This window comes from Triticum dicoccoides, chromosome 2A (assembly GCF_002162155.2).
Source record: "Triticum dicoccoides isolate Atlit2015 ecotype Zavitan chromosome 2A, WEW_v2.0, whole genome shotgun sequence".
In the NCBI taxonomy this organism is placed as follows: Eukaryota; Viridiplantae; Streptophyta; class Magnoliopsida; order Poales; family Poaceae; genus Triticum; species Triticum dicoccoides.
The window spans coordinates 750,779,344-750,792,508 of record NC_041382.1 but is presented as its reverse complement, the minus strand read 5'-3'; the positions used below and the strand labels follow the sequence as shown (position 1 = coordinate 750,792,508).

General features: G+C 47.5%; 1 pseudogene; it reads right to left on the bottom strand.

Annotated features, from left to right (window-relative positions):
• Positions 1–1,974: 1,974 nt before the first annotated feature.
• The window catches only part of LOC119358310, a 62,543-nt pseudogene continuing 51,352 nt past the window's right edge, over positions 1,975–13,165 (bottom strand).

Genomic DNA, 13,165 nt, shown 5'->3' with positions numbered 1-13,165 from the left:
CGGGCCAGACCCATAGCAAGATCCCCTCCGTGTAGACCCGATGCGTCCGTTTCCCCCCTCCAGGTGTCGTGTCATCGCCGTCCGTGAGGGGGGGCACACCCCGGACACGCGTGCCGGACGTTTGCAACCGCCACAACACTTCCAGACTTGTGAGAGGCCACCTACGCAAGATTTGGCGGCATGCTAGCCCCCGGAGGCCGCCGGCCACAGCCGTAGACGCGCGAAGGGCAATCCGCGTAGAGGGAATTTTTTGGATACTTCTCCATCACCAAAAATTATGAAAAACTTACCATCGTTCCTATAGCACATGTGCCCACGTCGTGCAAAAAAACTCATGATTTTATCGCGCTTCGAGTATTTAATAATATTCACGCCGCATCATTACCGCAGAACGTCTACTACCGTGTCATCGTCGTCCTTGAGGGGGGGGGCACGCCCCGGAGACGCGTCCCGCCTCTTCGGACATGCCACCACACCACCCCGCATGTATGAGGGCCCAGTGCGACACTCTGGTGGCATTGCTACCCCCAGGGCCCCCGTCCCACCTAACCATGTTGTGTTTGACCACGGGATCTAGCCCTTTGACTTTGCACGGATGGGCTTTGACCAATGGACCTCACCACCCGGATGTGTTAGGTCAGCCCATAGGAACACTTTGGAGAAACATCCGGGCCAGACCCACAGCAAGATCCCATCCGTGTAGACCCGACGCGTCCGTTTCCCCCCTCCAGGTGCCGGCGGCGGCGCCGTCCGTGAGGGAGGGCACACCCCGGAGACGCTGCCGCCTCTTCGGACATGCCACAACACCATCCCGCATGTATGAGGGGCCGGTGCGATGCTCTGGTGGCATTGCTACCCCCCAGGGCCCCGTCCCGCCTAACCCTGAAGCGGTTGACCACGAGATCTAGCCCTTTGACTTCCCACGGACGGGCTTTGACCAGTGGGCCTCTCCACCCGGTTGTGTCAGGTCAGCACAGAGGACACCTGGGAGCAACATCTGGGCCAAACCGACAGCTACATCCCCTCCGTGTAGACCCGACGCGTCCGTTTCCCCCCTCCAGGTGCCGGCTGCGGCGCTGTCCGTGAGGGGGGCCACGTCCCGGAGAGGTGTGCCGCCTCTTCGGACATGCCACAACACCACCCGGTTGTGGTAGGTCATCCGATATATATAAACACTTGGGAGCAAAGTCCCCTTCCTATAGACCCGATGCGGCAGTTCCCCACTCCAGGTGCCGGCTGGAGGCGGCGCCGTCCGTGAGGGGGCTCACACCCCTACGTATAAACCGAAAATAATGTATGTATGCTTATATTAACACATGCTATATGTAAGTTAGTCAGATAATAATATGTAAGAAAACATAAAATATGGCTATGGAAAAAAAGGAAAAAATATATGTATGCCGACGGCAAAGCCGTTGGCATAGTTGTGGCCAGGGCAGATGGACGGCGCGGTGCGGATCGATGACGTGGCATCTATGCCGACGGCAGCCGTCGGCATAGGCCTTGGTCTGTGCGCCTTGGATCGATGACGTGGCGTTCATATCTATGCCGACGGCCGCCCGTCCCCGCCGTCGGCATAGATCTGACACCGTTAGCCGCCTGTCAAGGGCGTGGTCGCCGGGCCCGCAGCTATGCCGACAGCCGGTATATGCCGACGGCAGCTGTAGGCATAGATTCGTCTATGCCGACGTGGGCCGTCGGCGTACACTGGGATAGCCCGACAGCTGTTGTACGCCGACAGCCTGGGGCCGGCAGTCGGCATAGTCTGGATTAGGCCGACGGTAGCCGTCGGCATACTTGCGGCCGTCCGCATCGAACCCTGTTCCGGTATTGCATGGTTAGGAAATCCATTATTCGCATCAACAAATTAGCCCAGTGGAACAGCCAAGTGTTGTAACCAATTCACTACTACTCCGTTTGTCCATTTAATCAACATCATCCAACAGAGCAATCAAGTGGAGCACATTCTAGCCATCATGACCGTGGCTCCAAATCAGAAATGGAAGCATCGTTTATTGACAGCGCACGATCTAATTCATTTGGATCCGCCTTGTGTCCGATGCTCCTCCCCAACGCAGTCGTGCTGCTCGGAACAATGAAGGCCGGCGCCGTGGGCGCCTGGAGCGTAATCGAGCGGCTGTTGAGCATGGCATCGACGCTCGCCATGCTGGGCCGAAGGTGCGCGTCTTGCTGGACGCAGAGCAGCCCTACGTGGATGCAGCGAAGCATCTCCTGCGGCCGGAGCGCGTCGGCCGAGCAGCAGTTTAGCAGCCGCGACATGCTCCCGCGGCTCCAGTGCCTCCAGACCTGCCCATAGTGTGTGATGTGGAAGAAAAATGCTCTGGTCATTGCTTTCTAAACACTGAATTGAGATGTAGCCTGCCTAGCCGCAGAGTGTGTGATGTGGAAGAAAAATGCTCTGGTCATTGCTTTCTAAACACTGAATTGAGATGTAGCCTGCCTAGCCGCAGAGTGTGTGATGTGGAAGAAAAACGAGAGCTTAACGTACAGTGGCTACAAGATCTTCAGATCCTCCTGAATGCTGGCAGCAGTAGTTGCGGCGGCCTGTGACGATCTCCAGAACAAGGACGCCGTAACTGAACACGTCTGACTTGGCCGAGAAGATGCCACGCAGGGCGTATTCCGGCGCCATGTATCCGCTGGATTCAGACAAAGATGTTAAGCTAAGTTTTAAGTGGACATGTGTATGCATGGACTACTATTGTTGTTGCTGTGCTGACTGCTGACAGAACTTGGAGGCAGCAAGAAACTCACTATGTTCCGGCAATGCGGCTTGTGTTTCCTACGCTAACATCAATGGGGAATAGCTTGGCAAGCCCAAAATCAGAGATCTTGGGGTTCATGTTGGGGTCTAACAAGATGTTGCTCGCCTTGAGATCCCGGTGGATGATCGTCAATCTCGAGTCTTCATGAAGATAAAGAAGACCTCGGGCGATCCCTTGGATGATCTTGTACCTGTTCTCCCATCTTAGCTCTTGATGCCTTGAAGGTTCTGCATGCATGCATGGTAATCGATTGAAATGACATGGAAAACCACACTCATTATTTATTAGGTACATTATAGATTATACATACCGAATAGGATTTTGTCAAGGCTTTTGTTGCAGAGGAACTCGTAAACGAGGAGTTTCTCCCCCTCTTGGATGCAGCAACCTAACAAGCGCACCAGATTCTTGTGCTTGAGCTTCGCAAGCAACACAACCTCGGTCTTCATCTCCAAATGCCCTTGCCGTGAGGTTTTCGACAACCTCTTCACTGCAATCTCCTGCCCATCCTGCATCATACCCAGGAGAAGACACAAATCAATTAGTCCTCCGACAGTTAGCCATTTCGCCGAGAAATTAATTTGCAGTGTTGTGTTAATTACTTTGTACACTGTCCCAAATCCGCCTTCTCCAAGTAAGTTGTCTTCAGAGAAATTGTCTGTGGCAGCTCGTAGAGTACTCAAATCATACAGGAGCGTCTCTGAACTTCTCCAGTCTTCTCCATCTTCACAAGAAAAAAAAACAGAGAATTAAACTTGTGCAATTTTTTTGGAGGATAAACTTGTGCAAATTACTTGACATGAAGCAAATGAGAAGCATCAAGTTACCGGCGCTTGCAATTGAAACATGCTCGTGTGATTTCTTATTCCTTTTACTGAGGTAGCAAGCAATGACCAGCATTACAGCAACAAGAGGAATTGAGGCGGCAAGAACTGTCTTGACCCTGGATGCGCCATTACTTCCTGCAATCATGCAAGGCGAACGTTACTTTAGGGCAGGGGAAAGCACCATGGTTTTAAATAGCGCCCCATAGCGTCTAAAGCGATCCTGCGCTAAAAGACTTTGTTAGAAAAAACGTTTTAAATAGTGCGCTATAGTTTATAGAAACACTATATCTTTTAGAGAGGTCTGCCACTAAGAGACATAACCCGCTCTTTAAAATTGTAAAATACACATTGAGTTTGTTCCAAATATTTAACTGGTTTGCTATTTAATAGTTGTGTGAATTTTTTGGTTGCGTCAGTCGATCTGCTGTGAAACTGACGGAGGCGCCGCAAAGAGGCCTCGGCCAAGATCGACTCAGAGAGGGAGACAATGTGGTAACGACGTCGCTGGTGGAGGGGAGTTCGAGTGGTGATGGTTCGGATGGGGCAGGCTATCGAAGATGGAGAAAACAGGAGATGGGTAGATTTGGAGTGATGGTCAGGCAATGAACACATTGGTGGGCGATGGTTCAGGGGAGGTTGACGTGGGTTATCTGCACCGAAGAACACGGTAACGTGATTTAGAGGGATGGTTGGGGTGGTGGCAGTATGATAGTGGAAGGCAGTTTAGGGGAGGGTGGACGACAAGGTGAGCGGGCGCGGGCATCGACACATAAGGCGGGAGCATGTCTTTATTGTGCGTGGCCGAGAGGAAGAATAATGGTGCTGCTGTGATGAATGGTCCTTGGATGTTGATTTAGATAAATAATGCTACACCTACTTATGGATTTACGGAATTTTTATTCAAAAAGACCACCTGAGATCAATGCAATTGATAAAAAAGACCATCCTTAAATCAAATTAGCAAAAGAGACCAGGTAGACCGTGGCGGCAAGCGCGTCAGCTGACACGTGGCGCCGGCCGCCACACGCGGAGGCGGCAGCCCCTGCCGCCACATGACAGAAAACAGCGCCAGCGACGGAACGGAGTGGGCCGTGGGGCCTGGCTCTCAGCCCACGTGGAAGCTGCCGCCACTCCATCCGGCGGCATGCTTTGTTTTTTCATATGCTCGAGTTCTATATGAGGCGGCTGGAGTGCACGAAGGCCAGGCGCAGGCATAGTGGGAGCTGAGCTGTTCAGGCACGTGGGCGTAGCTGCTGAGATTTGTTGCTGAAAAGAAAAGCCTGCATGTACGTTTTTTATTTCTGAGCTGAAGCGAAGCTTGCACGTATACGTGGAAAGTATGATATGACAAGAGATAAAATTATTTAGAGGGATCCAGCGGTCTAGCGGGGTCAAATATTTAGGGGAAACAATATACGCCGCCTGCTGGAGTGGCGGCAGCCTCCACGTGGGCTGCGTGCCAGGCCCCACAGCCCATTCCGTTCCGTCGTGCTCGCGGCTAGGCATCGATTTCTGTTCCGCGGCAGCTGTCGCCTCCGCGCGTGGCGACAGGCGCCACGTGTCGGCTGACGCGCCTGCCGCCACGGAGCAACCGGTCTTTTATGTCAATTCATCTCAAAGGTAGTTTTTTTTGTTAATTTCATTAGGCAGATGGTTCTTTTAAACAAAAATTTGGATTTACGAAGCCTTACGGAAATCCACTTCATGCTAACTAAACTTCCCCCCTCCCCTCTCCTCCTGATTTTTAAGGTGGGCCTGTGTCCTCAAATTCGACCCAATATAGAACCACCACATCAGATTGTAAGAATCGTTACGTAAGTGTAGCATTGCCCGATTTAGATTTAGGTGTTTTTTATATTAAAAAATCAGGCAACTGTAGCACAGCTGCATAGGTGATCCCAATATGTAAACAGTCTGAGGCTTCATTAAGTCTCGGTTGACGTTATAACCGTAAGATCTTATAGTAGGATCTATGTAAAATTTTCTTTTTAAATTTTCTTTCCTTTTTCTCTCTTGTATGTTATCTCATTTGACTTAGACTTGATTAAGACCTAGCCCCACCTCCATATGTAAAGTGTGCATTCATAAGCACTACGTAGTACTAGTACTAGTACGTACGTACAAGCGCGTGAGCCATTGTACCACCAAGTTTGACCCAGACAGAAGGCATGCATTGACTCACCGTCACCGGTGCTTCCGGGCGTGGAGTAGTCGCTACGCGCACCTGCTGGCGGCGGCGGCAGCGTCGGCGACATGGCCGCCTGAGAGATGGCCGCCTCAGAAGGGGAGTTGAAGAAAGGGTAGACCCCGAACCGGATGGAGCAAGTCGGGAAGATGACCTGGCCACCCCGCTTCCCGGCGCAGCAGGTCGGGATCCTTGAGACGGCAGTGAAGAGGCAGCCGTGGCAGTCGTCGTTATCGAGGTCGCGCGTACACTGCGCCATGCCGTAGATCCTGTCGGAGGACGTCACGTCGGCCGTGCCGACGGCGAACATCCGCGGAGACGCGTACGCCGCCCTCTGGGTGAGGTTGCCCATCAGCGGGCCCAGCAGCGACGCGAACCGCTCCGGCTGCGCGGCGTTCTGCGGATTCCACCAGTACTTGACCCACGACGTGTCGGCGGCGCCGAAGAAGCTCGCGCTGGCGTGGCGCAGCAGGCAGGTGTCGTAGACGAGCATGGAATTTCTCCGGCCGGGGCACTGGCTGGCCATGTCCTGCACCGAGGCGTTGAGGCATGTGAGACAGTCGGACGCGGTGATGTCGGCGCGGCACTGCGCCAGGACTAAATTGCACAAAACCACCATTTTGAAAACAAGATTTGTGAAAACCACTACAATACAATTCTTCCGTAATCTTTTTGCAGAAAGTACTGATCAGCGGATCGAGGTCAGTTAAGCTTGTTTATGACAGTGGGGCCCTTTTTTTTGGGGTACGAGGCACCGTCGGCCGTCCGGACAGCCGTTAGACGGTGTTTGACGGCGCCGTATGCCTTTGTTTGATGGACCGGTCAAAAGACCGGTCGGTGCTGCCCCCACTCCCCACTCTATCTCGCTGCTCTCTCGCTCACTCCTCCTCTGTCTTGCTCCTCTGCTTTGCTCGCCGCACCCGCAGTCGCGTCACCGCACCCCCACGGCGTCGCCATGGTGTCCTGGAGCGATTGGTCCGATAGCAGTGATCACACCATGGAGTACGTCAGCTCAGGTTCTGACGACGGCAGAATTAAGGTAAGTTAAGATTTTTAGGGTTAGGGTTTGTGATTTGGGGGATTTCTTGAATGAGCTTGTTTTGCTGACATATGGATCAAATGACGGGTATTCCTATGCACTACAGATCCCTGCTATCACTGAAGACTCCGATTTCGAGGGACCTGAAACGGAGTTGCTTGTTCTCTGCAATGAACATGGGAAGGCCGCAGAAAGGCGTGTTGCTTTCGAAGGAATCCACACTAGCAGGAGGTTTCTTTGTTGTGCTGAGAAGGTATATTGTGATTTGTTTTTTCTGGATCTACCTTTGTTTGTGCTCTGCCTTGGTTTTCTCTGGATCTATACTGTGGAGGCAGGCATTGCAGTTTATTGTTTAGTTTAGTTGTATTGTTAAGTTAGGAAAGTGGATCATAAGCAATTGTTTACTCTGGCAGCATCTTTTCCCCTTGGTTTGGCAACATTGTTAAGTTAGGTCACTTTATTTAGTGTAGCATGCTATTAATAATTTAAGACATAATATGCATGGGTTACTGGAGCAGGATGGAGGATGCAACTTGTTTAGTATGACATGTTAGGTCATTCGATTGATTTTGTTTACTTTATTGTTGGGGAACGTAGGAATTTCAAAAAATTTCCTACGCACACGCAAGATCATGGTGATGCATAGCAACGAGAGGGGAGAGTGTTGTCCACGTACCCTCGTAGACCGACAGCGGAAGCGTTATGACAACGCGGTTGATGTAGTCGTACGTCTTCACGGCCCGACCGATCAAGCACAGAAACTACGGCACCTCCGAGTTCTAGCACACGTTCAGCTCGATGACGATCCCCGGACTCCGATCCAGCAAAGTGTCGGGGAAGAGTTCCGTCAGCACGACGGCGTGGTGGCGATCTTGATGTTCTACCGTCGCAGGGCTTCGCCTAAGCACCGCTACGATATTATCGAGGATTATGGTGGAAGGGGGCACCGCACACGGCTAAGAGAACGATCACGAAGATCAATTTGTGTGTCTAGAGGTGCCCCCCTGCCCCCGTATATAAAGGAGCAAGGGGGGAGGCCGGCCGGCCCTTGGGGCGCGCCAAGTAGGGGGGAGTCCTCCTCCTAGTAGGAGTAGGACTCCCCTTTCCTAGTCCAACTAGGAAGAGAGAAGGGGGAAGGAAAGAGAGGGAGAGGGAGAGGGAAAGAGGCCCCCCCCTCCGTAGTCCAATTCGGACTCCCCATGGGAGGGGGCACGCCACCTCCTGGGCTGCTGCCCTCTCTCTCCCCTCAGGCCAACTAAGGCCCAATACTTCCCCGGGGGGTTCCGGTAACCCTTCCGGCACTCCGGTTTTCTCCGAAATCACCCGGAACACTTCCGGTGTCCGAATATAGCCGTCCAATATATCGATCTTTATGTCTCGACCATTTCGAGACTCCTCGTCATGTCCGTGATCACATCCGGGACTCCAAACAACCTTCGGTACATCAAAATATATAAATCATAATGAAATGGTCATCGTAACGTTAAGCGTGCGGACCCTACGGGTTCGAGAACAATGTAGACATGACCGAGACACGTCTCCGGTCAATAACCAATAGCGGAACCTGGATGCTCATATTGGCTCCTACATATTCTACGAAGATCTTTATCGGTCAGACCGCATAACAACATACGTTGTTCCCTTTGTCATCGGTATGTTACTTGCCCGAGATTCGATCGTCGGTATCTCAATACCTAGTTCAATCTCGTTACCGCCAAGTCTCTTTACTCGTTCCGTAATACATCATCTCGCAACTAACTCATTAGTTGTATTGCTTGCAAGGCTTAAGTGATGTGCATTACCGAGAGGGCCCAGAGATACCTCTCCGACAATCGGAGTGACAAATCCTAATCTCGAAATACGCCAACCCAACATGTACCTTTGGAGACACCTGTAGAGCACCTTTATAATCACCCAGTTACATTGTGACGTTTGGTAGCACACAAAGTGTTCCTCCGGCAAACGGGAGTTGCATAATCTCATAGTCACAGGAACATGTATAAGTCATGAAGAAAGCAATAGCAACATACTAAACGATCGGGTGCTAAGCTAATGGAATGGGTCATGTCAATCACATAATTCTACTAATGATGTGATCCCGTTAATCAAATGATAACACATGTCTATGGTTAGGAAACATAACCATCTTCGATTAACGAGCTAGTCAAGTAGAGGCATACTAGTGACGTTTAGTTTGTCTATGTATTCACACAAGTATTATGTTTCCGGTTAATACAATTCTAGCATGAATAATAAACATTTATCATGATATAAGGAAATAAATAATAACTTTATTATTGCCTCTAGGGCATATTTCCTTCAGTCTCCCACTTGCACTAGAGTCAATAATCTAGTTCACATCGCCATGTGATTTAACATCAATAGTTCACATCTTTATGTGATTAGTTCACATCTCCATGTGACTAACACCCAAAGGGTTTACTAGAGTCAATAATCTAGTTCACATCATTATGTGATCAACACCCAAAGAGTGATCATGTTTTGCTTGTGAGAGAAATTTAGTCAACGGGTCTGCCACATTCAGAGCCGTATGTATTTTGCATATTTCTATGTCAACAATGCTCTGCACGGAGCTACTCTAGCTAATTGCTCCCACTTTCAATATGTATCCAGATTGGGACTTAGAGTCATCTAGATCAGTGTCAAAACTTGCATCGACGTAACCCTTTACGATGAACCTTTTGTCACCTCCATAATCGAGAAACATATCCTTATTCCACCAAGGATAATTTTGACCGCTGTCCAGTGATCTACTCCTAGATCACTATTGTACTCTCTTGCCAAACTCAGTGGTGGGGTATACAATAGATCTGGTACACAGCATGGCATACTTTATAGAACCTATGGCCAAAGCATAGGGAATGACTTTCATTCTCTTTCTATCTTCTACCGTGGTCGGGCTTTGAGTCTTACTCAATTTCATACCTTGTAACACAGGCAAGAACTCCTTCTTTGACTATTCCATTTTGAATTACTTCAAAATCTTGTCAAGATATGTACTCATTGAAAAACTTATCAAGCGTCTTGATCTATCTCTATAGATCTTGATGCTCAATATGTAAGCAGCTTCACCGAGGTCTTTCTTTGAAAAAACTCCTTTCAAACTCTCCTTTATGCTTTGCAGAATAATTCTACATTATTTCTGATCAACAATATGTCATTCACATATACTTATCAGAAATGCTGTAGTGCTCCCACTCACTTTCTAGTAAATACAGGCTTCACCGCAAGTCTGTATAAAACTATATGCTTTGATCAACTTATCAAAGCGTATATTCCAACTTCGAGATGCTTGCACCAGTCCATAAATGGATCGCTGGAGCTTGCATATTTTGTTAGCACCTTTAGGATTGACAAAACCTTCTGGTTGCATCATATACAACTCTCCTTTAACAAATCCATTAAGGAATGCAGTTTTGTTTATCCATTTGCCAGATTTCATAAAATGCGGCAATTGCTAACATGATTCGGACAGACTTAAGCATAGATACGAGTGAGAAACTCTCATCGTTGTCAACACTTTGAACTTGTCGAAAATCTTTTGCGACAATTCTAGCTTTGTAGATAGTAACACTACTATCAGCGTCCGTCTTCCTCTTGAAGATCCATTTATTCTCAATTGTTTGCCGATCATCGGCAAGTCAACCAAAGTCCATACTTTGTTCTCATACATGGATCACATCTCAGATTTCATGGCCTCAAGCCATTTTGCGGAATCTGGGCTCATCATCGCTCCTCATAGTTCGTAGGTTCGTCATGGTTAAGTAGCATGACCTCCAGAACAGGATTACCGTACCACTCTGGTGTGGATCTAACTCTTGTTTACCTACGAGATTCGGTAGTAACTTGATCTGAAGTTACATGATCATCATCATTAGCTTCCTCACTAATTAGTGTAGTAGTCACAGGAACAGATTTCTGTGATGAATTACTTTCCAATAAGGGAGAAGGTACAATTACCTTATCAAGTTCTATTTTCCTCCCACTCACTTCTTTCGAGAGAAACTCCTTCTCTAGAAAGGATCCATTCTTAGCAACGAATGTCTTGCCTTCGGATCTGTGATAGAAGGTGTACCCAACAGTCTCCTTTGGGTATCCTATGAAGACATATTTCTCCGATTTGGGTTTGAGCTTATCAGGATGAAACTTTTTCATATAAGCATCACAATCCCAAACTTTAAGAAACGACAACTTTGGTTTCTTGCCAAACCACAGTTCATACGGTGTCGTCTCAGCAGATTTAGATGGTGCCCTTTTAACGTGAATGCAGCTGTCTCTAACGCATAACCCCAAAACGATAGTGGTAGATCGGTAAGAGACATCATAGATTGCACTATATCCAATAAAGTACGGTTATGACGTTTGGACACACCATTATGTTGTGGTGTTCCAGGTGGCATGAGTTTGTGAAACTATTCCACATTGTTTTAATTGAAGACCAAACTCGTAACTCAAATATTTGTCTCCGCGATCAGATCGTAGAAACTTTATTTTCTTGTCACGATGATTTTCCACTTCACTCTGAAATTCTTTGAACTTTTCAAATGTTTCAGACTTATGTTTCATCAAGTAGATATACCCATATCTGCTCAAATCATCTGTGAAGTTCAGAAAATAACGATACTTGCCACGAGCCTTAACACTCATCGGATCGCATACATCAGTATGTATTATTTCCAATAAGTCAGTTGCTCGCTCCGGAGAACGGAGTCTTAGTCATCTTGCCCATAAGGCATGGTTCGCAAGCACCAAGTGATTCATAATCAAGTGATTCCAAAATCCCATCAGCATGGAGTTTCTTCATGCGCTTTACACCAATATGACCTAAACGGCAGTGCCACAAATAAGTTGCACTATCATTATTAACTTCGCATCTTTTGGTTTCAATATTATGAATATGTGTATCACTACGATCGAGATCCAATGAACCATTTTCATTGGGTGTGTAACCATATAAGGTTTTATTCATGTAAACAGAACAACAATTTATTCTCTTACTTAAATGAATAACCGTATTACAATAAACATGATCAAATCATATTCATGCTCAACGCAAACACCAAATAACACTTATTTAGGTTCAACACTAATCCCGAAAGTATAGGGAGTGTGCGATGATGATCATATCAATCTTGGAACCACTTCCAACACACATCGTCACTTCACCCTTAACTAGTCTCTGTTTATTCTGCAACTCCCGTTTCGAGTTACTAATCTTAGCAACTGAACTAGTATCAAATACTGAGGGGTTTCTATAAACACTAGTAAAGTACACATCAATAACATGTATATCAAATATACTTATGTTCACTTTGCCATCCTTCTTATCCGCCAATCACTTGGGGTAGTTCCGCTTCTAGTAACCAGTTCCTTTGCAGTAGAAGCACTTAGTCTCAGGCTTAGGACCAGACTTGGGCTTCTTCACTTGAGCAGCAACTTGCTTGTTGTTCTTCTTGAAGTTCCCCTTTTTCCCTTTGCCCTTTTCTTGAAACTAGTGGTCTTGTCGACCATCAACACTTGATGTTTTTCTCGATTTCTACCTTCGTCAATTTCAGCATTACGAAGAGCTTGGGAATTGTTTCCGTTATCCCTTGCATATCATAGTTCATCACGAAGTTCTACTAACTTGGTGATGGTGACTAGAGAATTCTGTCAATCACTATTTTATCTGGAAGATTAACTCCCACTTGATTCAAGCGATTGTAGTACCCAGACAATCTGAGCACATGCTCACTAGTTGAGCGATTCTCCTCCATCTTTTAGCTATAGAACTTGTTGGAGACATCATATCTCTCAACTCGGGTATTTGTTTGAAATATTAACTTCAACTTCTGGAACATCTTATATGGTCCATGACGTTCAAAACGTCTTTGAAGTCCCGATTCTAAGCCATTAAGCATGGTGCACTAAACTATCAAGTAGTCATCATATTGAGCTAGCCAAACGTTCATAACGTCTGCATCTGCTCCTGAAATAGGTCAGTCACCTAGCGGTGCATCAAGGACATAATTCTTCTGTGCAGCAATGAGGATAAACCTCAGATCACGGATCCAATCCGCATCATTGCTACTAACATCTTTCAACTTAATTTTTCTCTAGGAACATATCAAAATAAACACAAGGAAGCAACAACACGAGCTATTGATCTTCAACATAATTTGCAAAATACTATCAGGACTAAGTTCATGATAAATTTAAGTTCAATTAATCATATTACTTAAGAACTCCCACTTAGATAGACATCCCTCTAATCCTCTAAGTGATCACATGATCCATATCAACTAAACCATAACCGATCATCACGTGA